Source organism: Pogona vitticeps, chromosome 6, assembly GCF_051106095.1.
Source record: "Pogona vitticeps strain Pit_001003342236 chromosome 6, PviZW2.1, whole genome shotgun sequence".
Classification (NCBI taxonomy): domain Eukaryota; kingdom Metazoa; phylum Chordata; class Lepidosauria; order Squamata; family Agamidae; genus Pogona; species Pogona vitticeps.
The window spans coordinates 56,169,915-56,196,687 of record NC_135788.1 but is presented as its reverse complement, the minus strand read 5'-3'; the positions used below and the strand labels follow the sequence as shown (position 1 = coordinate 56,196,687).

Sequence of the window (26,773 nt, the reverse complement as noted above, 5' to 3'; positions counted from 1 at the left end):
CCATCCCATGCTGCTTCTGGATGGGTGGGTGGGTGGGTGAGGGATTGTGTGGAAAGTTGCTAGGCCCTCAGTGGAAATGCTTTTTCTTGTTGCTTTCTGCATGGCTGCATCAGGGATTTGAATCCCAAAATGAGATCCTGTGTTTAAAATGTTTTCCCTGCATGCTGCTTCTATGGGGGGTTTTGTGCAAAGTTGCTAGGCTCCCACTGGAAAAGCTTTTTCTTGTTGCTTTCTGCATGGCTGCATCAGGGATTTAGAACCCAAAGTGAAAACCTGTGTCTAAAATGTTTTCTATCCCATGCTGCTTCTGGATGGGTGGGTGGGTGGGTGAGGGGTTGTGTGGAAAGTTGGTAGGCTCTCACTGGAAATGCTTTTTCTTGTTGCTTTCTGCATGCCTGCATCATAGATAAGGATCCCAAACTGAAATCCTGTGTTTAAATTTGTTTCCTTGCCATGGTTCTTCTGGGGGTGGGAGGGTGGTGGGTAGGGCGGGTTGTGTGGAAAGTTACTAGGCCCTCACTGGAAATGCTTTTTCTTGTTGCTTTCTGCATGGCTGCATCAGGGATTTAGATCCCAAAGTGAAATCCTGTGTCTAAAATGGTTTCCATCCCACGCTGCTTCTGGGTGGGTGGGTGGGTGAGTGTTGGTGGGGTTGTGTGGAAAGTTGCTAGGCCCTCACTGGAAATACTTTTTCTTGTTGCTTTCTGCATGGCTGCATCAGGGATTTGGATCCCAAAGTGAAATCCTGTGTTTAAAATGTTTTCCCTGCCATGTTGCTTCTGGGTGGGTGGGTGGGTGGGTGTTGGTGGGGTTGTGTGGAAAGTTGCTAGGCCCTCAAAGGAAATGCTTTTTCTTGTTTCTATCTGCATTCCTACATCAGGGATTTGGATCCCAAAGTGAAATCCTGTTTTTAAAATTTGTTCCCTGCCATGCTGCTTCTTTGGGGTTTGTGTGGAAAGTTGCTAGGCCCTCACTGGAAATGCTTTTTCTTGTTGCTTTCTGCATCGCTGCATCATAGATAAGGATCCCAAACTGAAATCCTGTGTTTAAATTTGTTTCCTTGCCATGGTTCTTCTGGGGGTGGGTGGGTGTTGGGTAGGGCGGGTTGTGTGGAAAGTTACTGGGCCCTCACTGGAAATGCTTTTTCTTGTTGCTTTCTGCATGGCTGCATCAGGGATTTAGATCCCAAAGTGAAATCCTGTGTCTAAAATGGTTTCCATCCCATGCTGCTTCTGGATGGGTGGGTGGGTGGGTGAGGGATTGTGTGGAAAGTTGCTAGGCCCTCACTGGAAATGCTTTTTCTTGTTGCTTTCTGCATGGCTGCATCAGGGATTTGGATCCCAAAGTGAAATCCTGTGTTTAAAATTTGTTCCTGCCATGCTGCTTCTGGGTGGGTGGGTGGGTAGGGGGGGTGATTGTGTGGAAAGTTGCTAGGCACTCACTCTAAATGTTTTTTTTTTGTTGCTTTCTGCATGGCTGCATCAGGGATTTGGATCCCAACGTAAAATCCTGTGTTTAAAATGTTTTCCGTGCATGCTGCTTCTGGGTGGGTGGGTGGGTACAGGGGGTGATTGTGTGGAAAGTTGCTAGGCCCTCACTGGAATTGCTTTTTCTTGTTGCTTTCTGCATGGCTGCATCAGGGATTTAGATCCCAAAGTGAAATCCTGTGTCTAAAATGTTTTCCATCCCATGCTGCTTCTGGATGGGTGGGTGGGTGGGTGAGGGGTTGTGTGGAAAGTTGCTAGGCTCTCACGGGAAATGCTTTTTCTTGTTGCTTTCTGCATGGCTGCATCAGGGATTTGGATCCCAACGTGAAATCCGGTGTTTAAAACGTTTTCCTGCCATGCTGCTTCTGGGTGGGTGGGTGGGTACAGGGGGTGATTGTGTGGAAAGTTGCTAGGCCCTCACTGGAAATGCTTTTTCTTGTTGCTTTCTGCATGCCTGCATCAGGGATATGGATCCCCAAGTGAAAACCTGTGTTTAAAACTTTTTCCTGCCATGCTGCTTCTGGGTGGGTGAGTGGGTGGGTAGGGGGGGGTCGTGTGGAAAGTTGCTAGGCCCTCACTGGAAATGCTTTTTCTTGTTGCTTTCTGCATGCCTGCATCATGGATAAGGATCTCAAACTGAAATCCTGTGTTTAACATTTTTTCCCTGCCATGCTGATGCTGGGTGGGTGGGTGGTGAGGGCAGGGTTGTGTGGAAAGTTGCTAGGCGCTCACTGGAAATGCTTTTTCTTGTTGCTTTCTGAATGCCTGCATAATGGATAAGGATCCCAAACTGAAATCCTGTGTTTAACATTTTTTCCCTGCCATGCTGATTCTGGGTGGGTGGGTAGTTAGGGGAGGGTTGTGTGGAAAGTTGCTAGGCCCTCACTGGAAATGCTTTTTCTTGTTGCTTTCTGCATTCTTACATCAGGGATTTGAATCCCAAAGTGAAATCCTGTTTTTAAAATTTGTTCCCTGCCATGCTGCTTCTTTGGGGATTGTGTGGAAAGTGACGAGGCCCTCACTGGAAATGCTTTTTCTTATTGCTTTCTGCATGCCTGCATCAGGGATATGGATCCCAAAGTGAAATCCTTTGTTCAAAATGTTTTCCCTGCCACGCTGCTTCTGGGTGGGTGGGTGGTTGGTTGGTGGTGGGGTTGTGTGGAAAGTTGCTAGGCCCTCAGTGGAAATGCTTTTTCTTGTTGCTTTCTGTATGGCTGCATCAGGGATTTGGATCCCAAAATGAAATCCTATGTTTAAAATGTTTTCCCTGCATGCTGCTTCTATGTGGCGGGGGTTGTGTGGAAAGTTGCTAGGCCCTCAGTGGAAATGCTTTTTCTTGTTGCTTTCTGCATGCCTTCATCAGGGATTTGGATCCCAAAATGAAATTCTGTGTTTAAATTTTTTTCCTGGCATGCTGCTTCTGGATGGGTGGGTGGGTGGGTGAGGGGTTGTGTGGAAAGTTGCTAGGCCCTCACTGGAAATGCTTTTTCTTGTTGCTTTCTGCATGGCTGCATCAGGGATTTAGATCCCAAAGTGAAATCCAGTGTCTAAAATGGTTTCCATCCCATGCTGCTTCTGGATGGGTGGGTGGGTGGGTGAGGGGTTGTGTGGAAAGTTGTTAGGCCCTCACTGGAAATGCTTTTTCTTGTTGCTTTCTGCATGGCTGCATCAGGGATTTGGATCCCAAAGTGAAATCCTGTGTTTAAAATTTGTTCCTGCCATGCTGCTTCTGGGTGGGTGGGTGGGTAGGGGGGGTTGTGTGGAAAGTTGCTAGGCCCTCACTGGAAATGCTTTTTCTTGTTGCTTTCTGCAAGGGTGCATCAGGGATTTGGATCCCAACGTTAAATACTGTGTTTAAAACGTTTTCCCTGCATGCTGCTTCTTTGGGGATTGTGTGGAAAGTGACGAGGCCCTCACTGGAAATGCTTTTTCTTATTGCTTTCTGCATGCCTGCATCAGGGATATGGATCCCAAAGTGAAATCCTTTGTTCAAAATGTTTTCCCTGCCACGCTGCTTCTGGGTGGGTGGGTGGTTGGTTGGTGGTGGGGTTGTGTGGAAAGTTGCTAGGCCCTCAGTGGAAATGCTTTTTCTTGTTGCTTTCTGTATGGCTGCATCAGGGATTTGGATCCCAAAATGAAATCCTATGTTTAAAATGTTTTCCCTGCATGCTGCTTCTATGTGGCGGGGGTTGTGTGGAAAGTTGCTAGGCCCTCAGTGGAAATGCTTTTTCTTGTTTCTATCTGCATTCCTACATCAGGGATTTGGATCCCAAAGTGAAATCCTGTGTTTAAAATGTTTTCCTGCCATGCTGCTTCTGGGTGGGTGGGTGGGTAGGGGGGGTTGTGTGGAAAGTTGCTAGGCCCTCACTGGAAATGCTTTTTCTTGTTGCTTTCTGCATGGCTGCATCAGGGATTTAGGTCCCAAAGTGAAATCCTGTGTCTAAAATGGTTTCCATCCCATGCTGCTTCTGGATGGGTGGGTGGGTGGGTGGGTGAGGGATTGTGTGGAAAGTTGCTAGGAGCTCACTGGAAATGCTTTTTCTTGTTGCTTTCTGCATGCCTGCATCATGGATAAGGATCCCAAACTGAAATCCTGTGTTTAACATTTTTTCCCTGCCATGCTGATTCTGGGTGGGTGGGTAGTGAGGGGAGGGTTGTGTGGAAAGTTTCTAGGCGCTCACTGGAAATGCTTTTTCTTGTTGCTTTCTGCATAGCTGCATCAGGGATTTGGATCCCAATGTGAAATCCTGTGTTTAAAACGTTTTCCCTGCCACGCTGCTTCTGGGTGGGTGGGTGGGTGGGTGGTGGTGGGGTTGTGTGGAAAGTTGCTAGGCCCTCAGTGGAAATGCTTTTTCTTGTTGCTTTCTGCATGGCTGCATCAGGGATATGGATCCCAAAGTGAAATCCTGTGTTTAAAATGTTTTCCCTGGCATGTTGCTTCTGGGTGGGTGGGTGGGTAGGGGGGATTGTGTGGAAAGTTGCTAGGCCCTCAATGGAAATGCTTTTTCTTGTTTCTATCTGCATTCCTACATCAGGGATTTGGATCCCAAAGTGAAATCCTGTTTTTAAAATTTGTTCCCTGCCATGCTGCTTCTTTGGGGTTTGTGTGGAAAGTTGCTAGGCCCTCACTGGAAATGCTTTTTCTTGTTGCTTTCTGCATGGCTGCATCAGGGATTTAGAACCCAAAGTGAAAACCTGTGTCTAAAATGTTTTCTATCCCATGCTGCTTCTGGATGGGTGGGTGGGTGGGTGAGGGGTTGTGTGGAAAGTTGGTAGGCTCTCACTGGAAATGCTTTTTCTTGTTGCTTTCTGCATGCCTGCATCATAGATAAGGATCCCAAACTGAAATCCTGTGTTTAAATTTGTTTCCTTGCCATGGTTCTTCTGGGGTTGGGTGGGTGGTGGGTAGGGCGGGTTGTGTGGAAAGTTACTAGGCCCTCACTGGAAATGCTTTTTCTTGTTGCTTTCTGCATGGCTGCATCAGGGATTTAGATCCCAAAGTGAAATCCTGTGTCTAAAATGGTTTCCATCCCATGCTGCTTCTGGATGGGTGGGTGGGTGGGTGAGGGATTGTGTGGAAAGTTGCTAGGCCCTCAGTGGAAATGCTTTTTCTTGTTGCTTTCTGCATGGCTGCATCAGGGATTTGAATCCCAAAATGAGATCCTGTGTTTAAAATGTTTTCCCTGCATGCTGCTTCTATGGGGGGTTTTGTGCAAAGTTGCTAGGCTCCCACTGGAAAAGCTTTTTCTTGTTGCTTTCTGCATGGCTGCATCAGGGATTTAGAACCCAAAGTGAAAACCTGTGTCTAAAATGTTTTCTATCCCATGCTGCTTCTGGATGGGTGGGTGGGTGGGTGAGGGGTTGTGTGGAAAGTTGGTAGGCTCTCACTGGAAATGCTTTTTCTTGTTGCTTTCTGCATGCCTGCATCATAGATAAGGATCCCAAACTGAAATCCTGTGTTTAAATTTGTTTCCTTGCCATGGTTCTTCTGGGGGTGGGAGGGTGGTGGGTAGGGCGGGTTGTGTGGAAAGTTACTAGGCCCTCACTGGAAATGCTTTTTCTTGTTGCTTTCTGCATGGCTGCATCAGGGATTTAGATCCCAAAGTGAAATCCTGTGTCTAAAATGGTTTCCATCCCACGCTGCTTCTGGGTGGGTGGGTGGGTGAGTGTTGGTGGGGTTGTGTGGAAAGTTGCTAGGCCCTCACTGGAAATACTTTTTCTTGTTGCTTTCTGCATGGCTGCATCAGGGATTTGGATCCCAAAGTGAAATCCTGTGTTTAAAATGTTTTCCCTGCCATGTTGCTTCTGGGTGGGTGGGTGGGTGGGTGTTGGTGGGGTTGTGTGGAAAGTTGCTAGGCCCTCAAAGGAAATGCTTTTTCTTGTTTCTATCTGCATTCCTACATCAGGGATTTGGATCCCAAAGTGAAATCCTGTTTTTAAAATTTGTTCCCTGCCATGCTGCTTCTTTGGGGTTTGTGTGGAAAGTTGCTAGGCCCTCACTGGAAATGCTTTTTCTTGTTGCTTTCTGCATCGCTGCATCATAGATAAGGATCCCAAACTGAAATCCTGTGTTTAAATTTGTTTCCTTGCCATGGTTCTTCTGGGGGTGGGTGGGTGTTGGGTAGGGCGGGTTGTGTGGAAAGTTACTGGGCCCTCACTGGAAATGCTTTTTCTTGTTGCTTTCTGCATGGCTGCATCAGGGATTTAGATCCCAAAGTGAAATCCTGTGTCTAAAATGGTTTCCATCCCATGCTGCTTCTGGATGGGTGGGTGGGTGGGTGAGGGATTGTGTGGAAAGTTGCTAGGCCCTCACTGGAAATGCTTTTTCTTGTTGCTTTCTGCATGGCTGCATCAGGGATTTGGATCCCAAAGTGAAATCCTGTGTTTAAAATTTGTTCCTGCCATGCTGCTTCTGGGTGGGTGGGTGGGTAGGGGGGGGTGATTGTGTGGAAAGTTGCTAGGCACTCACTCTAAATGTTTTTTTTTTGTTGCTTTCTGCATGGCTGCATCAGGGATTTGGATCCCAACGTAAAATCCTGTGTTTAAAATGTTTTCCGTGCATGCTGCTTCTGGGTGGGTGGGTGGGTACAGGGGGTGATTGTGTGGAAAGTTGCTAGGCCCTCACTGGAATTGCTTTTTCTTGTTGCTTTCTGCATGGCTGCATCAGGGATTTAGATCCCAAAGTGAAATCCTGTGTCTAAAATGTTTTCCATCCCATGCTGCTTCTGGATGGGTGGGTGGGTGGGTGAGGGGTTGTGTGGAAAGTTGCTAGGCTCTCACGGGAAATGCTTTTTCTTGTTGCTTTCTGCATGGCTGCATCAGGGATTTGGATCCCAACGTGAAATCCGGTGTTTAAAACGTTTTCCTGCCATGCTGCTTCTGGGTGGGTGGGTGGGTACAGGGGGTGATTGTGTGGAAAGTTGCTAGGCCCTCACTGGAAATGCTTTTTCTTGTTGCTTTCTGCATGCCTGCATCAGGGATATGGATCCCCAAGTGAAAACCTGTGTTTAAAACTTTTTCCTGCCATGCTGCTTCTGGGTGGGTGAGTGGGTGGGTAGGGGGGGGTCGTGTGGAAAGTTGCTAGGCCCTCACTGGAAATGCTTTTTCTTGTTGCTTTCTGCATGCCTGCATCATGGATAAGGATCTCAAACTGAAATCCTGTGTTTAACATTTTTTCCCTGCCATGCTGATGCTGGGTGGGTGGGTGGTGAGGGCAGGGTTGTGTGGAAAGTTGCTAGGCGCTCACTGGAAATGCTTTTTCTTGTTGCTTTCTGAATGCCTGCATAATGGATAAGGATCCCAAACTGAAATCCTGTGTTTAACATTTTTTCCCTGCCATGCTGATTCTGGGTGGGTGGGTAGTTAGGGGAGGGTTGTGTGGAAAGTTGCTAGGCCCTCACTGGAAATGCTTTTTCTTGTTGCTTTCTGCATTCTTACATCAGGGATTTGAATCCCAAAGTGAAATCCTGTTTTTAAAATTTGTTCCCTGCCATGCTGCTTCTTTGGGGATTGTGTGGAAAGTGACGAGGCCCTCACTGGAAATGCTTTTTCTTATTGCTTTCTGCATGCCTGCATCAGGGATATGGATCCCAAAGTGAAATCCTTTGTTCAAAATGTTTTCCCTGCCACGCTGCTTCTGGGTGGGTGGGTGGTTGGTTGGTGGTGGGGTTGTGTGGAAAGTTGCTAGGCCCTCAGTGGAAATGCTTTTTCTTGTTGCTTTCTGTATGGCTGCATCAGGGATTTGGATCCCAAAATGAAATCCTATGTTTAAAATGTTTTCCCTGCATGCTGCTTCTATGTGGCGGGGGTTGTGTGGAAAGTTGCTAGGCCCTCAGTGGAAATGCTTTTTCTTGTTGCTTTCTGCATGCCTTCATCAGGGATTTGGATCCCAAAATGAAATTCTGTGTTTAAATTTTTTTCCTGGCATGCTGCTTCTGGATGGGTGGGTGGGTGGGTGAGGGGTTGTGTGGAAAGTTGCTAGGCCCTCACTGGAAATGCTTTTTCTTGTTGCTTTCTGCATGGCTGCATCAGGGATTTAGATCCCAAAGTGAAATCCAGTGTCTAAAATGGTTTCCATCCCATGCTGCTTCTGGATGGGTGGGTGGGTGGGTGAGGGGTTGTGTGGAAAGTTGTTAGGCCCTCACTGGAAATGCTTTTTCTTGTTGCTTTCTGCATGGCTGCATCAGGGATTTGGATCCCAAAGTGAAATCCTGTGTTTAAAATTTGTTCCTGCCATGCTGCTTCTGGGTGGGTGGGTGGGTAGGGGGGGTTGTGTGGAAAGTTGCTAGGCCCTCACTGGAAATGCTTTTTCTTGTTGCTTTCTGCAAGGGTGCATCAGGGATTTGGATCCCAACGTTAAATACTGTGTTTAAAACGTTTTCCCTGCATGCTGCTTCTATGGGGGGGGGTTGTGTGGAAAGTTGGTAGGCCCTCACTGGAAATGCTTTTTCTTGTTGCTTTCAGTATGGCTGCATCAGGGATTTGGATCCCAACGTGAAATCCTGTGTTTAAAATGTTTTCCCTACATGCTACTTCTATAGGGGGCGGGGGTAGTGTGGAGAGTTGCTAGGCCCTTAGTGGAAACGCTTTTTCTTGTTGCTTTCTGCATTGTTGCATCAGGGATTTGGATCCCAACGTTAAATCTTGTGTTTAAAATGTTTTCCCTGCCATGCTGCTTCTGGGTGGGTGGGTGGGTGGGGAGGGGGTGGTTGTGTGGAAAGTTTCTAGGCCCTCACTGGAAATGCTTTTTCTTGTTGCTTTCTGCATGGCTGCATCAGGGATTTGGATCCCAAAGTGAAATCCTGTGTTTAAAATGTTTTCCTGCCATGCTGCTTCTGGGTGGGCGGGTGGGTAGGGGGGGTTGTGTGGAAAGTTGCTAGGCCCTCAATGGAAGTGCTTTTTCTTGTTTCTATCTGCATTCCTACATCAGGGATTTGGATCCCAAAGTGAAATCCTGTTTTTAAAATTTGTTCCCTGCCATGCTGCTTCTTTGGGGTTTGTGTGGAAAGTTGCTAGGCCCTCAGTGGAAATGCTTTTTCTTGTTGCTTTCTGCATGGCTGCATCAGGGATTTGGATCCCAAAATGAAATTCTGTGTTTAAAATTTTTTTTCTTCCATGATGCTTCTGGATGGGTGGGTGTGTAGGGGGGGTTGTGTGGAAAGCTTCTAGGCCCTTACTGGAAATGCTTTTTCTTGTTGCTTTCTGCATTCCTACATCAGGGATTTGGATCCCAAAGTGAAATCCTGTTTTTAAAATTTGTTCCATGCTATGTTGCTTCTTTGGAGATTGTGTGGAAAGTGACGAGACCCTCACTGGAAATGCTTTTTCTTGTTGCTTTCTGCATGCCTGCATCAGGGATATGGATCCGAAAGTGAAATCCTGTGTTCAAAATGTTTTCCTTACCACGCTGCTTCTGGGTGGGTGGGTGGGTAGGGGTGTGGGTTTGTGGAAAGTTGCTAGTCCCTCACTGGAAATGCTTTTTCTTGTTGCTTTCTGCATGGCTGCATCAGGGATTTTGATCTCAACGTGAAATCCTGTGTTTAAAATGTTTTCCCTGCTTGTATAGGTCGGGGGTTGTGTGGAAAGTTGCTAGGCCCTCACTGGAAATGCTTTTATCTTGTTGCTTTTTGCATGCCTGCATCAGGGATATGGATCCTCAAGTGAAATCATGTGTTTAAAATTTTCTCCTGCCATGCTGCTTCTGGGTGGGTGGGTGGGTAGGGGTGGTTGCGTGGAAAGTTGCTAGGCCCTCACTGGAAATGCTTTTTCTTGTTGCTTTCTGCATGGCTTCATCAGGGATTTGCATCCCAAAGTGAAATCCTGTGTTTAAAATGTTTTCCTGTCATGCTGCTTCTGGGTGGGTGGGTGGGTAGGGGGGGTTGTGTGGAAAGTTGCTAGGCCCTCAATGGAAATGCTTTTTCTTGTTTCTATCTGCATTCCTACATCAGGGATTTGGATCCCAAAGTGAAATCCTGTTTTTAAAATTTGTTTCCTGCCATGCTGCTTCTTTGGGGTTTGTGTGGAAAGTTGCTAGGCCCTCACTGGAAATGCTTTTTCTTGTTGCTTTCTGCATGGCTGCATCAGGGATTTGGATCCCAAAGTGAAATCCTGTGTTTAAAATTTTTTCCTGCCATGCTGCTTCTGGGTGGGTGGGGGGGGGGGTCGTGTGGAAAGTTGCTAGGCCCTCACTGGAAATGCTTTTTCTTGTTGCTTTCTGCATGCCTGCATCAGGGATATGGATCCCAATGCGAAATCCTGTGTTCAAAATGTTTTCCCTGCCACGCTGCTTCTGGGTGGTTGGGTGGGTAGGGGTGTGTGTGTGTGGAAAGTTGCTAGGCCCTCAGTGGAAGTGCTTTTTCTTGTTGCTTTCTGCATGGCTGCATCAGGGATTTGGATCCCAAAATGAAATCCTATGTTTACAATGTTTTCCCTGCATGCTGCTTCTATGTGGCGGGGGTTGTGTGGAAAGTTGCTAGGCCCTCACTGGAAATGCTTTTTCTTGTTGCTTTCTGCATGCCTTCATCAGGGATTTGGATCCCAAAATGAAATTCTGTGTTTAAATTTTTTTTCCTGGCATGCTGCTTCTGGATGGGTGGGTGGGTGGTTGGTGGTGGCGTTGTGTGGAAAGTTGCTAGTCCCTCACTGGAAATGCTTTTTCTTGTTGCTTTCTGCATGGCTGCATCAGGGATTTAGTTCCCAAAGTGAAATCCTGTGTCTAAAATGTTTTCCATCCCATGCTGCTTCTGAATGGGTGGGTGGGTGGGTGAGGGGCTGTGTGGAAAGTTGCTAGGCCCTCACTGGAAATGCTTTTTCTTGTTGATTTCTGCATGGCTGCATCAGGGATTTGGATCCCAAAGTGAAATCCTGTGTTTAAAATTTGTTCCTGCCATGCTGCTTCTGGGTGGGTGGGTGGGTGGGTAGGGGGGGTCGTGTGGAAAGTTGCTAGGCCCTCACTGGAAATGCTTTTTCTTGTTGCTTTCTGCATGTCTGCATCAGGGATTTGGATCCCAACGTTAAATACTGTGTTTAAAACGTTTTCCCTGCATGCTGCTTCTATGGGGGGGGGGTTGTGTGGAAAGTTGGTAGGCCCTCACTGGAAATGCTTTTTCTTGTTGCTTTCTGCATGGCTGCTTCAGGGATTTGGATCCCAAAGTGAAATCCTGTGTTTAAAATGTTTTCCTGCCATGCTGCTTCTGGGTGGGTGGGTGGGTAGGGGGGGTTGTGTGGAAAGTTGCTAGGCCCTCAATGGAAATGCTTTTTCTTGTTTCTATCTGCATTCCTACATCAGGGATTTGGATCCCAAAGTGAAATCCTGTTTTTAAAATTTGTTTCCTGCCATGCTGCTTCTTTGGGGTTTGTGTGGAAAGTTGCTAGGCCCTCACTGGAAATGCTTTTTCTTGTTGCTTTCTGCATGGCTGCATCAGGGATTTGGATCCCAAAGTGAAATCCTGTGTTTAAAATTTTTTCCTGCCATGCTGCTTCTGGGTGGGTGGGTACGGGGGGGGGTCGTGTGGAAAGTTGCTAGGCCCTCAGTGGAAGTGCTTTTTCTTGTTGCTTTCTGCATGCCTGCATCAGGGATATGGATCCCAATGCGAAATCCTGTGTTCAAAATGTTTTCCTTGCCACGCTGCTTTTGGGTGGTTGGGTGGGTAGGGGTGTGTGTGTGTGGAAAGTTGCTAGGCCCTCAGTGGAAGTGCTTTTTCTTGTTGCTTTCTGCATGGCTGCATCAGGGATTTGCATCCCAAAATGAAATCCTATGTTTACAATGTTTTCCCTGCATTCTGTTTCTATGTGGCGGGGGTTGTGTGGAAAGTTGCTAGGCCCTCACTGGAAATGCTTTTTCTTGTTGCTTTCTGCATGCCTTCATCAGGGATTTGGATCCCAAAATGAAATTCTGTGTTTAAATTTTTTTTCCTGGCATGCTGCTTCTGGATGGGTGGGTGGGTGGTTGGTGGTGGCGTTGTGTGGAAAGTTGCTAGTCCCTCACTGGAAATGCTTTTTCTTGTTGCTTTCTGCATGGCTGCATCAGGGATTTAGATCCCAAAGTGAAATCCTGTGTCTAAAATGTTTTCCATCCCATGCTGCTTCTGAATGGGTGGGTGGGTGAGGGGCTGTGTGGAAAGTTGCTAGGCCCTCACTGGAAATGCTTTTTCTTGTTGCTTTCTGCATGGCTGCATCAGGGATTTGGATCCCAACGTTAAATACTGTGTTTAAAACGTTTTCCCTGCATGCTGCTTCTATGGGGGGGGGGTTGTGTGGAAAGTTGGTAGGCCCTCACTGGAAATGCTTTTTCTTGTTGCTTTCTGCATGGCTGCTTCAGGGATTTGGATCCCAAAGTGAAATCCTGTGTTTAAAATATTTTCCTGCCATGCTGCTTCTGGGTCGGTGGGTGGGTAGGGGGGGTTGTGTGGAAAGTTGCTAGGCCCTCAATGGAAATGCTTTTTCTTGTTTTTATCTGCATTCCTACATCAGGGATTTGGATCCCAAAGTGAAATCCTGTTTTTAAAATTTGTTTCCTGCCATGCTGCTTCTTTGGGGTTTGTGTGGAAAGTTGCTAGGCCCTCACTGGAAATGCTTTTTCTTGTTGCTTTCTGCATGGCTGCATCAGGGATTTGGATCCCAAAGTGAAATCCTGTGTTTAAAATTTTTTTTCTTCCATGATGCTTCTGGATGGGTGGGTGTGTAGGGGGGGGTTGTGTGGAAAGCTTCTAGGCCCTTACTGGAAATGCTTTTTCTTGTTTCTATCTGCATTCCTACATCAGGGATTTGGATCCCAAAGTGAAATCCTGTTTTTAAAATTTGTTCCATGCTATGTTGCTTCTTTGGAGATTGTGTGGAAAGTGACGAGGCCCTCAGTGGAAATGCTTTTTCTTGTTGCTTTCTGCATGCCTGCATCAGGGATATGGATCCGAAAGTGAAATCCTGTGTTCAAAATGTTTTCCTTACCACGCTGCTTCTGGGTGGGTGGGTGGGTAGGGGTGTGGGTTTGTGGAAAGTTGCTAGGCCCTCACTGGAAATGCTTTTTCTTGTTGCTTTCTGCATGGCTCCATCAGGGATTTTGATCTCAACGTGAAATCCTGTGTTTAAAATGTTTTCCCTGCTTGTATAGGTCGGGGGTTGTGTGGAAAGTTGCTAGGCCCTCACTGGAAATGCTTTTATCTTGTTGCTTTTTGCATGCCTGCATCAGGGATATGGATCCTCAAGTGAAATCATGTGTTTAAAATTTTCTCCTGCCATGCTGCTTCTGGGTGGGTGGGTGGGTAGGGGTGGTTGTGTGGAAAGTTGCTAGGCCCTCACTGGAAATGCTTTTTCTTGTTGCTTTCTGCATGGCTGCATCAGGGATTTGCATCCCAAAGTGAAATCCTGTGTTTAAAATGTTTTCCTGTCATGCTGCTTCTGGGTGGGTGGGTGGGTAGGGGGGGTTGTGTGGAAAGTTGCTAGGCCCTCAATGGAAATGCTTTTTCTTGTTTCTATCTGCATTCCTACATCAGGGATTTGGATCCCAAAGTGAAATCCTGTTTTTAAAATTTGTTTCCTGCCATGCTGCTTCTTTGGGGTTTGTGTGGAAAGTTGCTAGGCCCTCAGTGGAAATGCTTTTTCTTGTTGCTTTCTGCATGCCTGCATCAGGGATATGGATCCGAAAGTGAAATCCTGTGTTCAAAATGTTTTCCTTACCACGCTGCTTCTGGGTGGGTGGGTGGGTAGGGGTGTGGGTTTCTGGAAAGTTGCTAGGCCCTCACTGGAAATGCTTTTTCTTGTTGCTTTCTGCATGGCTCCATCAGGGATTTTGATCTCAACGTGAAATCCTGTGTTTAAAATGTTTTCCCTGCTTGTATAGGTCGGAGGTTGTGTGGAAAGTTGCTAGGCCCTCACTGGAAATGCTTTTATCTTGTTGCTTTTTGCATGCCTGCATCAGGGATATGGATCCTCAAGTGAAATCATGTGTTTAAAATTTTCTCCTGCCATGCTGCTTCTGGGTGGGTGGGTGGGTAGGGGTGGTTGTGTGGAAAGTTGCTAGGCCCTCACTGGAAATGCTTTTTCTTGTTGCTTTCTGCATGGCTGCATCAGGGATTTGCATCCCAAAGTGAAATACTGTGTTTAAAATGTTTTCCTGTCATGCTGCTTCTGGGTGGGTGGGTGGGTAGGGGGGGTTGTGTGGAAAGTTGCTAGGCCCTCAATGGAAATGCTTTTTCTTGTTTCTATCTGCATTCCTACATCAGGGATTTGGATCCCAAAGTGAAATCCTGTTTTTAAAATTTGTTTCCTGCCATGCTGCTTCTTTGGGGTTTGTGTGGAAAGTTGCTAGGCCCTCAGTGGAAATGCTTTTTCTTGTTGCTTTCTGCATGCCTGCATCAGGGATATGGATCCCAATGCGAAATCCTGTGTTCAAAATGTTTTCCCTGCCACGCTGCTTCTGGGTGGTTGGGTGGGTAGGGGTGTGTGTGTGTGGAAAGTTGCTAGGCCCTCAGTGGAAGTGCTTTTTCTTGTTGCTTTCTGCATGGCTGCATCAGGGATTTGGATCCCAAAATGAAATCCTATGTTTACAATGTTTTCCCTGCATGCTGCTTCTATGTGGCGGGGGTTGTGTGGAAAGTTGCTAGGCCCTCACTGGAAATGCTTTTTCTTGTTGCTTTCTGCATGCCTTCATCAGGGATTTGGATCCCAAAATGAAATTCTGTGTTTAAATTTTTTTTCCTGGCATGCTGCTTCTGGATGGGTGGGTGGGTGGGTGGTTGGTGGTGGCGTTGTGTGGAAAGTTGCTAGTCCCTCACTGGAAATGCTTTTTCTTGTTGCTTTCTGCATGGCTGCATCAGGGATTTTGATCTCAACGTGAAATCCTGTGTTTAAAATGTTTTCCCTGCTTGTATAGGTCGGGGGTTGTGTGGAAAGTTGCTAGGCCCTCACTGGAAATGCTTTTATCTTGTTGCTTTTTGCATGCCTGCATCAGGGATATGGATCCTCAAGTGAAATCATGTGTTTAAAATTTTCTCCTGCCATGCTGCTTCTGGGTGGGTGGGTGGGTAGGGGTGGTTGTGTGGAAAGTTGCTAGGCCCTCACTGGAAATGCTTTTTCTTGTTGCTTTCTGCATGGCTGCATCAGGGATTTGCATCCCAAAGTGAAATCCTGTGTTTAAAATGTTTTCCTGCCATGCTGCTTCTGGGTGGGTGGGTGAGTAGGGGGGGTTGTGTGGAAAGTTGCTAGGCCCTGAATGGAAATGCTTTTTCTTGTTTCTATCTGCATTCCTACATCAGGGATTTGGATCCCAAAGTGAAATCCTGTTTTTAAAATTTGTTTCCTGCCATGCTGCTTCTTTGGGGTTTGTGTGGAAAGTTGCTAGGCCCTCACTGGAAATGCTTTTTCTTGTTGCTTTCTGCATGGCTGCATCAGGGATTTGGATCCTCAAGTGAAATCCTGTGTTTAAAATTTTTTCCTGCCATGCTGCTTCTGGGTGGGTGGGTGGGTAGGGGTGGTTGTGTGGAAAGTTGCTAGGCCCTCACTGGAAATGCTTTTTCTTGTTGCTTTCTGCATGGCTGCATCAGGGATTTGGATCCCAATGCGAAATCCTGTGTTCAAAATGTTTTCCTTGCCACGCTGCTTTTGGTTGGTTGGGTGGGTAGGGGGGTGTGTGTGTGGAAAGTTGCTAGGCCCTCAGTGGAAGTGCTTTTTCTTGTTGCTTTCTGCATGGCTGCATCAGGGATTTGGATCCCAAAATGAAATCCTATGTTTACAATGTTTTCCCTGCATGCTGCTTCTATGTGGCGGGGGTTGTGTGGAAAGTTGCTAGGCCCTCACTGGAAATGCTTTTTCTTGTTGCTTTCTGCATGCCTTCATCAGGGATTTGGATCCCAAAATGAAATTCTGTGTTTAAATTTTTTTTCCTGGCATGCTGCTTCTGGGTGGGTGGGTGGGTAGGGGTGGTTGTGTGGAAAGTTGCTAGTCCCTCACTGGGAATGCTTTTTCTTGTTGCTTTCTGCATGGCTGCATCAGGGATTTAGATCCCAAAGTGAAATCCTGTGTCTAAAATGTTTTCCATCCCATGCTGCTTCTGAATGGGTGGGTGGGTGAGGGGCTGTGTGGAAAGTTGCTAGGCCCTCACTGGAAATGCTTTTTCTTGTTGCTTTCTGCATGGCTGCATCAGGGATTTGGATCCCAACGTTAAATACTGTGTTTAAAACGTTTTCCCTGCATGCTGCTTCTATGGGGGGGGGGTTGTGTGGAAAGTTGGTAGGCCCTCACTGGAAATGCTTTTTCTTGTTGCTTTCTGCATGGCTGCTTCAGGGATTTGGATCCCAAAGTGAAACCCTGTGTTTAAAATATTTTCCTGCCATGCTGCTTCTGGGTCGGTGGGTGGGTAGGGGGGGTTGTGTGGAAAGTTGCTAGGCCCTCAATGGAAATGCTTTTTCTTGTTTCTATCTGCATTCCTACATCAGGGATTTGGATCCCAAAGTGAAATCCTGTTTTTAAAATTTGTTTCCTGCCATGCTGCTTCTTTGGGGTTTGTGTGGAAAGTTGCTAGGCCCTCACTGGAAATGCTTTTTCTTGTTGCTTTCTGCATGGCTGCATCAGGGATTTGGATCCCAAAGTGAAATCCTGTGTTTAAAATTTTTTTTCTTCCATGATGCTTCTGGATGGGTGGGTGTGTAGGGGGGGTTGTGTGGAAAGCTTCTAGGCCCTTACTGGAAATGCTTTTTCTTGTTTCTATCTGCATTCCTACATCAGGGATTTGGATCCCAAAGTGAAATCCTGTTTTTAAAATTTGTTCCATGCTATGTTGCTTCTTTGGAGATTGTGTGGAAAGTGACGAGGCCCTCACTGGAAATGCTTTTTCTTGTTGCTTTCTGCATGCCTGCATCAGGGATATGGATCCGAAAGTGAAATCCTGTGTTCAAAATGTTTTCCTTACCACGCTGCTTCTGGGTGGGTGGGTGGGTAGGGGTGTGGGTTTGTGGAAAGTTGCTAGGCCTTCACTGGAAATGCTTTTTCTTGTTGCTTTCTGCATGGCTCCATCAGGGATTTTGATCTCAACGTGAAATCCTGTGTTTAAATGTTTTCCCTGCTTGTATAGGTCGGGGGTTGTGTGGAAAGTTGCTAGGCCCTCACTGGAAATGCTTTTATCTTGTTGCTTTTTGCATGCCTGCATCAGGGATATGGATCCTCAAGTGAAATCATGTGTTTAAAATTTTCTCCTGCCATGCTGCTTCTGGGTGGGTGGGTGGGTAGGGGTGGTTGTGTGGAAAGTTGCTAGGCCCTCACTGGAAATGCTTTTTCTTGTTGCTTTCTGCATGGCTGCATCAGGGATTTGCATCCCAAAGTGAAATACTGTGTTTAAAATGTTTTCCTGTCATGCTGCTTCTGGGTGGGTGGGTGGGTAGGGGGGGTTGTGTGGAAAGTTGCTAGGCCCTCAATGGAAATGCTTTTTCTTGTTTCTATCTGCATTCCTACATCAGGGATTTGGATCCCAAAGTGAAATCCTGTTTTTAAAATTTGTTTCCTGCCATGCTGCGTCTTTGGGGTTTGTGTGGAAAGTTGCTAGGCCCTCAGTGGAAATGCTTTTTCTTGTTGCTTTCTGCATGCCTGCATCAGGGATATGGATCCCAATGCGAAATCCTGTGTTCAAAATGTTTTCCCTGCCACGCTGCTTCTGGGTGGTTGGGTGGGTAGGGGTGTGTGTGTGTGGAAAGTTGCTAGGCCCTCAGTGGAAGTGCTTTTTCTTGTTGCTTTCTGCATGGCTGCATCAGGGATTTGGATCCCAAAATGAAATCCTATGTTTACAATGTTTTCCCTGCATGCTGCTTCTATGTGGCGGGGGTTGTGTGGAAAGTTGCTAGGCCCTCACTGGAAATGCTTTTTCTTGTTGCTTTCTGCATGCCTTCATCAGGGATTTGGATCCCAAAATGAAATTCTGTGTTTAAATTTTTTTTCCTGGCATGCTGCTTCTGGTTGGGTGGGTGGGTGGTTGGTGGTGGCGTTGTGTGGAAAGTTGCTAGTCCCTCACTGGAAATGCTTTTTCTTGTTGCTTTCTGCATGGCTGCATCAGGGATTTTGATCTCAACGTGAAATCCTGTGTTTAAAATGTTTTCCCTGCTTGTATAGGTCGGGGGTTGTGTGGAAAGTTGCTAGGCCCTCACTGGAAATGCTTTTATCTTGTTGCTTTTTGCATGCCTGCATCAGGGATATGGATCCTCAAGTGAAATCATGTGTTTAAAATTTTCTCCTGCCATGCTGCTTCTGGGTGGGTGGGTGGGTAGGGGTGGTTGTGTGGAAAGTTGCTAGGCCCTCACTGGAAATGCTTTTTCTTGTTGCTTTCTGCATGGCTGCATCAGGGATTTGCATCCCAAAGTGAAATCCTGTGTTTAAAATGTTTTCCTGCCATGCTGCTTCTGGGTGGGTGGGTGAGTAGGGGGGGTTGTGTGGAAAGTTGCTAGGCCCTGAATGGAAATGCTTTTTCTTGTTGCTTTCTGCATGGCTGCATCAGGGATTCAGATCCCAAAGTGAAATCCTGTGTCTAAAATGTTTTCCATCCCATGCTGCTTCTGGATGGGTGGGTGGGTGGGTGAGGGGTTGTGTGGAAAGTTGCTAGGCTCTCACTGGAAATGCTTTTTCTTGTTGCTTTCTGCATGGCTGCATCAGGGATTTAGATCCCAATGTGAAATCCTGTGTCTAAAATGTTTTCCATCCCATGCTGCTTCTGAATGGGTGGGTGGGTGGGTGAGGGGCTGTGTGGAAAGTTGCTAGGCCCTCACTGGAAATGCTTTTTCTTGTTGATTTCTGCATGGCTGCATCAGGGATTTGGATCCCAAAGTGAAATCCTGTGTTTAAAATTTGTTCCTGCCATGCTGCTTCTGGGTGGGTGGGTGGGCGGGTGGGTGGGTAGGGGGGGTCGTGTGGAAAGTTGCTAGGCCCTCACTGGAAATGCTTTTTCTTGTTGCTTTCTGCATGGCTGCATCAGGGATTTGGATCCCAACGTTAAATACTGTGTTTAAAAAGTTTTCCCTGCATGCTGCTTCTATGGGGGTGTGTGTGGAAAGTTGGTAGGCCCTCAGTGGAAATGCTTTTTCTTGTTGCTTTCAGCATGGCTGCATCAGGGATTTGGATACCAACGTGAAATCCTGTGTTTAAAATGTTTTCCCTGCATGCTGCTTGTATAGGTCGGGGGTTGTGTGGAAAGTTGCTAGGCCCTCACTGGAAATGCCTTCATCTTGTTTATTTTTGCATGCCTGCATCAGGGATATGGATCCTCAAGTGAAATCCTGTGTTTAAAATTTTTTCCTGCCATGCTGCTTCTGGGTGGGTGGGTGGGTAGGGGTGGTTGTGTGGAAAGTTGCTAGGCCCTCACTGGAAATGCTTTTTCTTGTTGCTTTCTGCATGGCTGCATCAGGGATATGGATCCTCAAGTGAAATCCTGTGTTTAAAATTTTTTCCTGCCATGCTGCTTCTGGGTGGGTGGGTGGGTAGGGGTGGTTGTGTGGAAAGTTGCTAGGCCCTCACTGGAAATGCTTTTTCTTGTTGCTTTCTGCATGGCTGCATCAGGGATTTGGATCCCAAAGTGAAATCCTGTGTTTAAAATGTTTTCCTGCCATGCTGCTTCTGGGTGGGTGGGTGGGTAGGGGGGGTTGTGTGGAAAGTTGCTAGGCCCTCAATGGAAATGCTTTTTCTTGTTTCTATCTGCATTCCTACATCAGGGATTTGGATCCCAAAGTGAAATCCTGTTTTTAAAATTTGTTCCCTGCCATGCTGCTTCTTTGGGGTTTGTGTGGAAAGTTGCTAGGCCCTCAGTGGAAATGCTTTTTCTTGTTGCTTTCTGCATGGCTGCAACAGGGATTTGGATCCCAAAATGAAATCCTATGTTTAAAATGTTTTCCCTGCATGCTGCTTCTATGTGGCGGGGGTTGTGTGGAAAGTTGCTAGGCCCTCACTGGAAATGCTTTTTCTTGTTGCTTTCTGCATGCCTTCATCAGGGATTTGGATCCCAAAATGAAATTCTGTGTTTAAATTTTTTTTCCTGGCATGCTGCTTCTGAATGGGTGGGTGGGTGGGTGGTGGTGGGGTTGTGTGGAAAGTTGCTAGTCCCTCACTGGAAATGCTTTTTCTTGTTGCTTTCAGCATGGCTGCATCAGGGATTTGGATCCCAACGTGAAATCCTGTGTCTAAAATGTTTTCCATCCCATGCTGCTTCTGGATGGGTGGGTGTGTGGGTGAGGGGTTGTGTGGAAAGTTGCTAGGCTGTCACTGGAAATGCTTTTTCTTGTTGCTTTCTGCATGCCTGCATCATAGATAAGGTTCCCAAACTGAAATCCTGTTTTTAAATTTGTTTCCTTGCCATGGTTCTTCTGGGGGTGGGTGGGTGGTGGGTAGGGCGGGTTGTGTGCAAAGTTACTAGGCCCTCACTGGAAATGCTTTTTCTTGTTGCTTTCTGCATGGCTGCATCAGGGATTTGGATCCCAACGTTAAATACTGTATTTAAAACGTTTTCCCTGCATGCTACTTCTATAGCGGGCGGGGGTAGTGTGGAGAGTTGTTAGGCCCTCAGTGGAAATGCTTTTTCTTGTTGCTTTCTGCATTGTTGCATCAGGGGTTTGGATCCCAACGTTAAATCTTGTGTTTAAAACGTTTTCCCTGCCATGCTGCTTCTGGGTGGGTGGGTGGGTGGGTGGGGAGGGGGTGGTTGTGTGGAAAGTTGCTAGGCCCTCACTGGAAATGCTTTTTCTTTTTGCTTTCTGCATGGCTGCATCAGGGATTTGGATCCCAAAGTGAAATCCTGTGTTTAAAATATTTTCCTGCCATGCTGCTTCTGGGTGGGTGGGTGGGTAGGGGGGGTTGTGTGGAAAGTTGCTAAGCCCTCAATGGAAATGCTTTTTCTTGTTTCTATCTGCATTCCTACATCAGGGATTTGGATCCCAAAGTGAAATCCTGTTTTTAAAATTTGTTCCCTGCTATGCTGCTTCTTTGGGGTTTGTGTGGAAAGTGACGAGGCCCTCACTGGAAATGCTTTTTCTTGTTGCTTTCTGCATGCCTGCATCAGGGATATGGATCCGAAAGTGAAATCCTGTGTTCAAAATGTTTTCCCTGCCACGCTGCTTCTGGGTGGGTGGGTGGGTAGGGGTGTGGGTTTGTGGAAAGTTGCTAGGCCCTCACTGGAAATGCTTTTTCTTGTTGCTTTCTGCATGGCTGCATCAGGGATTTGGATCTCAACGTGAAATCCTGTTTTTAAAATGTTTTCCCTGCATGCTGCTTGTATAGGTCGGGGGTTGTGTGGAAAGTTGCTAGGCCCTCACTGGAAATGCTTTTTCTTGTTGCTTTTTGCATTCCTACATCAGGGATTTGGATCCCAAAGTGAAATCCTGTTTTTAAAATTTGTTCCCTGCCATGCTGCTTCTTTGGGGGTTGTGTGGAAAGTTGCTAGGCCCTCACTGGAAATGCTTTTTCTTGTTGCTTTCTGCATGCCTTCATCAGGGATTTGGATCCCAAAATGAAATTTTGTGTTTAAAATTTTTTTCCTTCCATGATGCTTCTGGATGGGTGGGTGTGTAGGGGGGTTGTGTGGAAAGTTGCTAGGCCCTTACTGGAAATGCTTTTTCTTGTTGCTTTCTGCATTCCTACATAGGGGATTTGGATCCCAAAGTGAAATCCTGTTTTTAAAATTTGTTCCCTGCTATGCTGCTTCTTTGGGGATTGTGTGGAAAGTGACGAGGCCCTCACTGGAAATGCTTTTTCTTGTTGCTTTCTGCATGGCTGCATCAGGGATTTGGATCCCAAAATGAAATTCTGTGTTTAAAATTTTTTTCCTTCCATGAAGCTTCTGGATGGGTGGGTGTGTAGGGGGGGTTGTGTGGAAAGTTGCTAGGCCCTCAATGGAAATGCTTTTTCTTGTTTCTATCTGCATTCCTACATCAGGGATTTGGATCCCAAAGTGAAATCCTGTTTTTAAAATTTGTTCCCTGCCATGCTGCTTCTTTGGGGTTTGTGTGGAAAGTTGCTAGGCCCTCAGTGGAAATGCTTTTTCTTGTTGCTTTCTGCATGGCTGCATCAGGGATTTGGATCCCAAAATGAAATTCTGTGTTTAAAATTTTTTTCCTTCCATGAAGCTTCTGGATGGGTGGGTGTGTAGGGGGGGTTGTGTGGAAAGTTGCTAGGCCCTTACTGGAAATGCTTTTTCTTGTTGCTTTCTGCATTCCTACATCAGGGATTTGGATCCCAAAGTGAAATCCTGTTTTTAAAATTTGTTCCATGCTATGTTGCTTCTTTGGGGATTGTGTGGAAAGTGACGAGGCCCTCAGTGGAAATGCTTTTTCTTGTTGCTTTCTGCATGCCTGCATCAGGGATATGGATCCGAAAGTGAAATCCTGTGTTCAAAATGTTTTCCCTGCCACGCTGCTTCTGGGTGGGTGGGTGGGTAGGGGTGTGGGTTTGTGGAAAGTTGCTAGGCCCTCAGTGGAAATGCTTTTTCTTGTTGCTTTCTGCATGGCTGCATCAGGGATTTTGATCTCAACGTGAAATCCTGTGTTTAAAATGTTTTCCCTGCATGCTGCTTGTATAGGTCGCGGGTTGTGTGGAAAGTTGCTAGGCCCTCACTGGAAATGCCTTTATCTTGTTGATTTTTGCATGCCTGCATCAGGGATATGGATCCTCAAGTGAAATCCTGTGTTTAAAATATTTTCCTGCCATGCTGCTTCTGGGTGGGTGGGTGGGTAGGGGTGGTTGTGTGGAAAGTTGCTAGGCCCTCACTGGAAATACTTTTTCTTGTTGCTTTCTGCATGGCTGCATCAGGGATTTGGATCCCAAAGTGAAATCCTGTGTTTAAAATGTTTTCCTGCCATGCTGCTTCTGGGTGGGTGGGTGGGTAGGGGGGGTTGTGTGGAAAGTTGCTAGGCCCTCAATGGAAATGCTTTTTCTTGTTTCTATCTGCATTCCTACATCAGGGATTTGGATCCCAAAGTGAAATCCTGTTTTTAAAATTTGTTCCCTGCCATGCTGCTTCTTTGGGGTTTGTGTGGAAAGTTGCTAGGCCCTCAGTGGAAATGCTTTTTCTTGTTGCTTTCTGCATGGCTGCAACAGGGATTTGGATCCCAAAATGAAATCCTATGTTTAAAATGTTTTCCCTGCATGCTGCTTCTATGTGGCGGGGGTTGTGTGGAAAGTTGCTAGGCCCTCACTGGAAATGCTTTTTCTTGTTGCTTTCTGCATGCCTTCATCAGGGATTTGGATCCCAAAATGAAATTCTGTGTTTAAATTTTTTTTCCTGGCATGCTGCTTCTGAATGGGTGGGTGGGTGGGTGGTGGTGGGGTTGTGTGGAAAGTTGCTAGTCCCTCACTGGAAATGCTTTTTCTTGTTGCTTTCAGCATGGCTGCATCAGGGATTTGGATCCCAACGTGAAATCCTGTGTCTAAAATGTTTTCCATCCCATGCTGCTTCTGGATGGGTGGGTGGGTGGGTGAGGGGTTGTGTGGAAAGTTGCTAGGCTGTCACTGGAAATGCTTTTTCTTGTTGCTTTCTGCATGCCTGCATCATAGATAAGGTTCCCAAACTGAAATCCTGTTTTTAAATTTGTTTCCTTGCCATGGTTCTTCTGGGGGTGGGTGGGTGTTGGGTAGGGCGGGTTGTGTGCAAAGTTACTAGGCCCTCACTGGAAATGCTTTTTCTTGTTGCTTTCTGCATGGCTGCATCAGGGATTTGGATCCCAACGTTAAATACTGTATTTAAAACGTTTTCCCTGCATGCTACTTCTATAGCGGGCGGGGGTAGTGTGGAGAGTTGTTAGGCCCTCAGTGGAAATGCTTTTTCTTGTTGCTTTCTGCATTGTTGCATCAGGGGTTTGGATCCCAACGTTAAATCTTGTGTTTAAAACGTTTTCCCTGCCATGCTGCTTCTGGGTGGGTGGGTGGGTGGGTGGGGAGGGGGTGGTTGTGTGGAAAGTTGCTAGGCCCTCACTGGAAATGCTTTTTCTTGTTGCTTTCTGCATGGCTGCATCAGGGATTTAGATCCCAAAGTGAAAACCTGTGTCTAAAATGGTTTCCATCCCATGCTGCTTCTGGATGGGTGGGTGGGTGGGTGAGGGGTTGTGTGGAAAGTTGCTAGGCCCTCACTGGAAATGCTTTTTGTTGTTGATTTCTGCATGGCTGCATCAGGGATTTGGATCCCAAAGTGAAATCCTGTTTAAAATTTGTTCCTGCCATGGTGCTTCTGGGTGGGTGGGTGGGTGGGTAGGGGGGGTTGTGTGGAAAGTTGCTAGGCCCTCACTGGAAATGCTTTGTCTTGTTGCTTTCAGCATGGCTGCATCAGGGATTTGGATCCCAACGTGAAATCCTGTGTTTAAAATGTTTTCCCTGCATGCTACTTCTATAGCGGGCGGGGGTAGTGTGGAGAGTTGCTAGGCCCTCAGTGGAAATGCTTTTTCTTGTTTCTTTCTGCATTGTTGCATCAGGGGTTTGGATCCCAACGTTAAATCTTGTGTTTAAAACGTTTTCCCTGCCATGCTGCTTCTGGGTGGGTGGGTGGGTGGGTGGGGAGGGGGTGGTTGTGTGGAAAGTTGCTAGGCCCTCACTGGAAATGCTTTTTCTTTTTGCTTTCTGCATGGCTGCATCAGGGATTTGGATCCCAAAGTGAAATCCTGTGTTTAAAATATTTTCCTGCCATGCTGCTTCTGGGTGGGTGGGTGGGTAGGGGGGGTTGTGTGGAAAGTTGCTAAGCCCTCAATGGAAATGCTTTTTCTTGTTTCTATCTGCATTCCTACATCAGGGATTTGGATCCCAAAGTGAAATCCTGTTTTTAAAATTTGTTCCCTGCTATGCTGCTTCTTTGGGGATTGTGTGGAAAGTGACGAGGCCCTCACTGGAAATGCTTTTTCTTGTTGCTTTCTGCATGCCTGCATCAGGGATATGGATCCGAAAGTGAAATCCTGTGTTCAAAATGTTTTCCCTGCCATGCTGCTTCTGGGTGGGTGGGTGGGTAGGGGTGTGGGTTTGTGGAAAGTTGCTAGGCCCTCACTGGAAATGCTTTTTCTTGTTGCTTTCTGCATGGCTGCATCAGGGATTTGGATCTCAACGTGAAATCCTGTGTTTAAAATGTTTTCCCTGCATGCTGCTTGTATAGGTCGGGGGTTGTGTGGAAAGTTGCTAGGCCCTCACTGGAAATGCTTTTTCTTGTTGCTTTTTGCATTCCTACATCAGGGATTTGGATCCCAAAGTGAAATCCTGTTTTTAAAATTTGTTCCCTGCCATGCTGCTTCTTTGGGGGTTGTGTGGAAAGTTGCTAGGCCCTCACTGGAAATGCTTTTTCTTGTTGCTTCCTGCATGCCTTCATCAGGGATTTGGATCCCAAAATAAAATTCTGTGTTTAAAATTTTTTTCCTTCCATGATGCTTCTGGATGGGTGGGTGTGTAGGGGGGGTTGTGTGGAAAGTTGCTAGGCCCTTACTGGAAATGCTTTTTCTTGTTGCTTTCTGCATTCCTACATAGGGGATTTGGATCCCAAAGTGAAAACCTGTTTTTAAAATTTGTTCCCTGCTATGCTGCTTCTTTGGGGATTGTGTGGAAAGTGACGAGGCCCTCACTGGAAATGCTTTTTCTTGTTGCTTTCTGCATGCCTGCATCAGGGATATGGATCCGAAAGTGAAATCCTGTGTTCAAAATGTTTTCCCTGCCACGCTGCTTCTGGGTGGGTGGGTGGGTAGGGGTGTGGGTTTGTGGAAAGTTGCTAGGCCCTCACTGGAAATGCTTTTTCTTGTTGCTTTCTGCATGGCTGCATCAGGGATTTGGATCTCAACGTGAAATCCTGTGTTTAAAATGTTTTCCCTGCATGCTGCTTGTATAGGTCGGGGGTTGTGTGGAAAGTTGCTAGGCCCTCACTGGAAATGCTTTTTTCTTGTTGCTTTTTGCATGCCTGCATCAGGGATATGGATCCCCAAGTGAAATCCTGTGTTTAAAATTTTTTCCTACCATGCTGCTTCTGGGTGGGTGGGTGGGTGGGGGTTTGTGTGGTAAGTTGCTACGCTCTCACTGGAAATGCTTTTTCTTGTTGCTTTCTGCATGCCTGCATCAGGGATTTGGATCCCAAAGTGAAATCCTGTGTTTAAAATTTGTTCCTGCGATGCTGCTTCTGGGTGGGTGGGTGGGGTTTGTGTGGAAAGTTGCTAGTCCCTCACTGAAAATGCTTTTTCTTGTTGCTTTCTGCATGGCTGTAGGATGGTGGGGGAATTGACTTTTTTCTCATTTTTAATTTTTTAAAAGAGTAACAGGGGGTAAGGAGGAAGAAATCTAATGGTATTCTACTAAATAGACACCCAGTCCCCACCACAGCCACCCTGCCTGAATGTATGCCTAGAAAATAAGTAAATTCAAATTCAAATCCCAGGTAGCCGGCTCAAGGTTGACTCAGCCTTCCATCCTTCCGAGGTCGGTAAAATGTGTACCCAGCTTGCTGGGGGGGCAATGTGTAGCCTGTATAATTAAAATTGTAAACCGCCCGGAGAGTGCTTGTAGCGCTATGGGGCGGTATATAAATCCAATAAATAAATAAATAAATAAATAAATAATTTGAAAACTAAAATGTGATCTGACTAAAGAAAACCCTCCCACAATTTCCCACTAATGAAAATAAAGAAAAAAAGTTATTTCAATATATTCTTTTTCAGCACACCGGTGTAGTGGTTGCAGCATACAGCAAGCAACCACCCAGAAGCACTCTGGAATAAATAGGTAGGGTAAAACCTAAAGAAATCACATACCCAGCAAAAATAACACACCCACACAAACCTAAAGAAATCACACACCCAGCAAAACACACTCCT

The 26,773-nt window shown here is 46.4% G+C and overlaps 1 protein-coding gene and 1 long non-coding RNA gene across 2 annotated transcripts in view; one reads left to right on the top strand and one right to left on the bottom strand.

Moving 5' to 3' along the window:
- LOC144583525 (uncharacterized) overlaps positions 1-26,773 on the top strand; it is a 359,409-nt gene that overhangs the window by 80,852 nt on the left and 251,784 nt on the right. The gene's annotated exons all lie outside the window — the stretch shown is intronic.
- The window catches only part of RAMP3 (receptor activity modifying protein 3), a 180,585-nt gene that overhangs the window by 57,559 nt on the left and 96,253 nt on the right, over positions 1-26,773 (bottom strand). The gene's annotated exons all lie outside the window — the stretch shown is intronic.